The sequence below is a fragment of the Acinonyx jubatus genome, chromosome C1, assembly GCF_027475565.1.
Source record: "Acinonyx jubatus isolate Ajub_Pintada_27869175 chromosome C1, VMU_Ajub_asm_v1.0, whole genome shotgun sequence".
NCBI lineage: Eukaryota > Metazoa > Chordata > Mammalia > Carnivora > Felidae > Acinonyx > Acinonyx jubatus.
In genome coordinates, this window is record NC_069381.1 from 168,696,848 (window position 1) to 168,701,923 (window position 5,076).

Sequence of the window (5,076 nt, forward strand, 5' to 3'; positions counted from 1 at the left end):
ATAAATATATACATATACATACATATACACATACACATACATATATGCCATGCCATTCCCATATACATATATATGTATACGTATGTGTATATGTATGTATATGTAGTATCATGTTGTCAGCAAATAGTAAAAGTTTCACTTCTTCCTTACCAATTTAAATGCCTCTTACTTCCTTTTCTTATCTGATTGCTGTAGCTAGGACTTTCAGTACTATGTTAAATAATATTGGTGAGATTGGACATTCCTGTATTATTCCTTGGGAGAAATGCTTTCAGTTTTTCACCATTGAGTATGATGTTAACTGTGAGTTTTCCCTATATGACCTTTATTGTGTTGAGGTACGTTCCCTCTAGACCTACATTGTTGAGGGTTTTTATCATGAATGGATGTGGTACTTTGTCAAGTGCTTTTTCTTCATCTATTGAAATGATCATATGATTTCTATTTTTTCTCTTACTGATCTGATGTATCATGTTGATCAAATTACAAAGATTGAGTTACCCTTGCATCTTGGGAATAAATGCTAGTGGATCATGGTAGTTGATTTTTTAATGTATCGTTGGATTTGGTTTGCTACTATTTTGTTGACTATTTCTACATGTATATGAGTGTATTTACTGCCATTTGGTTACTTGTTTTATGGTTGTTTTCGTAGTTCCTCTTGATCCTGTTCTTTTACTTTCTTTCATGATAAATTGGCTTTTTTAGTGAAATACTTGGATTCCTTACTCTCTATATTTTGCATCTCTATTACCGTTTTTTGATCTGTGGTTACCATTGGTTTTATATATAACATCTTCCACATATAGCAGTCCAGATAGATTAAAATTACATGAAACAGTGATAACAAAGAATTTTAAAAGCTGCTAGAAAAAAGAATATACTTACATACAAGGGATACCCCATAAGGCTATCAGTGGATTTTTCAGCAAAAACTTTTCAGGTCAGAAGGGAGCAGCATGGTATATTCAAAGTGCTGCAAGGGAAAAATCTGCAACCAAGAATACTCTATCCAATAAGGCTATCATTCAGAACAGAAAGAGAGAGAAAGAATTTCCCAGATAAGCAAAAGTTAAAAGAATTAATTACCACTAAAACAGTGCTAAGAGAAATGTTTAGGGGGACTCTGTGGGTGGGAAACAAAAACCATAAGTAAGAGTAAAAAAAATAGGAAGAACAAAAGCAAAAAAAAAATAAGTATTTCTGTAAAAATAAGTCAAGAGAAACACAAAATAAAAGGATATAAGGGTGCCTGGGTGGCTCAGTTGGTTGAGCATCCAACTTCAGCTCAGGTCATGATCTCACAGTTCATGGGTTCGAGCCCCACATCGGGCTCTGTGCTGACAGTTCAGAGCCTAGAGCCTGCTTCGGATTATGTGTCTCCTTCTCTCTCTGCCCCTCCCCTGCTCATGCTCTGTCTCTCAAAAATAAATAAATGTTAAAAAAAAAAAAGGATGCAAATTATGATACCAAATACATGAAGTGTGGAGGGGAGTAAGGAATTAGTTCAAAGTTAAGCAACTCTCTGCTGATATATATATATATATATATATATATATATATATATATATATATATATACATACACATACATACACACACACACACACACACACACACACATACACACACGTATTTATATCATTTATATCTATATTTAGTTATCTATAGATAGATATATGTGTAACTAGGTAACCATGTAAGAGAGACTTCATTACACAATATATTTGTATACTGAATTGGCTTCATTATAAAATTAAAAAAAATTATCTTGCTTATTACCAAGTTATATGAATTATGGCTAAGTGAATTTTTATAAAATTTTAAATCCTAAATTTCCAGTTTCTAGAATCGGAGTGGTTTAAATTAAAATATAGGCAGGGCGCCTGGGTGGCTCAGTCGGTTGAGTGTCCAACTTCGGCTCAGGTCACGATCTCGCGGTCTGTGAGTTCGAGCCCCGTGTTGGGCTCTGGGCTGATGGCTCAGAGCCTGGAGCCTGCTTCCGATTCTGTGTCTCCCTCTCTCTCTGCCCCTTCCCCGTTCATGCTCTGTCTCTCTCTGTCTCAAAAATAAATAAAAGTTTAAAAAAAATTAAAAAAATAAAATATAGGCTATATATCATATAGGATTAATTTCTTGCATTGGCATACATTAATTATGTGAACTTAATTATATCAACTTATGTTATCCTTAGGACAGCTGAAATCAAGATATCAAGAGAGGCCAACATGGCTTCTAATAAGAGAGATAGGCCTGACCAGTAAATATAGCAGGTAGAGGAAATAGGTGGCTTCAGTATGAATGCTACATCTAGAACAGCAAGAACAAATGCTCAAAACAGTACGTATTGATTTGAAATCTGGCTGCTTTCTCACAGGAATGACTAGCACCACTAGGGTTATTTATTCAATCATGATTCTGTAAAACAATTCCAGGAAGCCAGTTGATTTATAATAAATACTGGAAAAATGTCCAAGTTTTTTTGGTAGCTGAGCTTTCATTATTTTTGTTATTTTGATTTTATGATTGCTATCATTAAATAGGAACTTTGAGATAATTATATTTATTCCAGAGAGACATGTTTTGTATAAACCATTGAGAGAATGTTTGACCATATTAAGAAAAAAATAATGTAACCATTTAAAAGTTTCTAAATTGAGGGGTGCCTGGGTGGCTTAGTCGGTTAAGCGACCGACTTTGGCTCAGTTCATGATCTCGCGGTCCGTGTGTTCGAGCCCCGCGTCTGTGCTGACAGCTCAGAGCCTGGAGCCTGTTTCAGATTCCCCCTCTCTCTCTGACCCTCCCTTGTTCATGCTCTGTCTCTCTCTGTCTCAAAAAAAAAAAATAAATAAACGTTAAGAAAATTTAAAAAAATAAATAAAAGTTTCTAAATTGAGAGAAATCAATACAAGAAATTTTCTTTAAGCTTGAACCTTTGTATACTAATGAAACTTCAAAGTCTAAAATAGTGACAAAATTTTTCTCTTGTGTTGTAAGAGCCTCTGTTGCATATATTTTATAATATAGCCAACAGTTTTTGGATTAAATCATATCAATTTGACCTTTTTTTGTTTTAAAAATATATATGATATTATCTGTAAAGGTCTAAGAATAAAATACAACTATTTTGTTGGACTACCACTGCTTTAAAAATTAAAAAGAACAATGGTCTGGTAGGCTTTCCAGTAAATGTTATTTTTTAAAGGTTAGAATTTAAAGCTGGGTTTTATCTGAAAATATTTTTCTATAATACACAATTATCAGGGTTTTAAATCTTTAAAAAGGAAGAAATTTAATTCTGTGATGAATTATTTTATATATGATCACTGTTTTAAAAAGCAGGTGCAGTCACCATTTATAATATAGATAGGCATATGCATATATATGAGAATAAAAACTTCCCTCAGGATATATTACACATAACTGAACATTTAAGTCTCCTGGAAACTGAAGAGGCTGCCAGTGAAACTGAGGAATTCCCTGGCATTAAGAAAATCAAGCAGGTCTCTAATAATAAAATGAATTCACTTGCAGGCAGTGGTTACGATGTGGATACTATTTCAGCTATTAAAATCCATTTTGTTTTCATTAATGGTCTTGTCATTTATATATGACTGTAAGCTCATGCCCTTGAACCCATCTTTTCTAATGTACCACTGTACCACTATCCTTTCTTAGTCTCCCTATTTTATCTTTAAATCTCTTAAAAATGATGTTTGGATTATTTTACCCCTTGTCTATTTTTTTAAAAGTATTTTGTAAATATTTAAAATTTTATAATATTTTAAATGTATTTTTGGTAACTTCTCTCTAATAATTTCATGAATATATCTAAATCTTCCAAAAAACTTTTTTGACTTTGGATTGTGTAATTCTTTAACATCTGGTACAATGTTTTATGTAATATTAAGATGCCATCAGGGCTGAAGATGACTAGACAGTCTACAATATTGCTTATTGGCATTTCCACTTTCAGGGATGCATTCATTTGTTCATTTTTAAGTATTCCAAATATTTTTCTTTTACATAGGCTTGAACATGACAACTTTTTCTTAAAACTAGTTGTTCAAAAACATCAAATACAGACTTCTCTCTTTTGCCATTAGAAGATTTTTTGCTCCTTTAGTAAGGTAAAAAAGATTTTACTTCTATCTTTAATATCTTGTGTCATCAGCAATAATGACCTCTAGAAAGCATCTGGGGTAGAAGGAGATAAAGCAGTTTTCTTGTGATCCATTCCTGTCCCCCCAAAGAAGGACCCAGATGACATGGTTTATGGTAACTGAACCTTTGGGCAAATTTTGCCCATATTTGCCCATGTATTTGCTAGAAGAAGAGTCTCTGTGGATTAGTGGTCTTAGCAATGACGTCCCTGATTCAGGGTTGCTTTTGATAAACAAGCCTACAGTTAATGGATATATAATAAGCCTAAGAAGAATATTACACAACTCTGTAGAGTATCAAATGGAAATGTTTCATAGTCCAAACACTCATAATTCTGTATGTTAACGTGCCAGCCTCATTAAAAAGCGAATCTAATTCTGGGCCAGAAATCAAAGGACACTTGCATCAAGGAGGGACTTGGAGATGCAAACAGCATATCAGAGACATTTTTCTGCTTTGCCTGAACCTTTTAGTTTATATGCTTAAGATCGCCAAGAAGGTCTTGATGTTTTATAAAATCTCTGATTTGTATGAGTCTGACTGAACAGTTATTTGTGTTAGCTGGTGTGATAAGCCAGGCTTTCTTTCAGATTCATGAGAAAAGAAAGGCTAAGGCAGTTTTTGGCAAGAAGGAGGAGGGGATGAAAAAATATGTGAAAAACTGATGCTTGGGTAACTGCTTTCTTATGAAGTGGAGAGAAAAATGAGGTACATTCAAAGGGAAAATCTTGCCAATGAAATTGGAGGAAATAGATTAGAACTGAGGGACCGGCTAGGTGGATTGACAGAGAGTGACATGCAATGGAAAAAAAAGCAAAAAGTTTTTTTTTCTTGACTCTTATTGGCAGCCCTGTGGGGAAAAAAATGAAGACCCTTTGACAAGCAGCAGATAACAATAGGAAACACTTTAAGA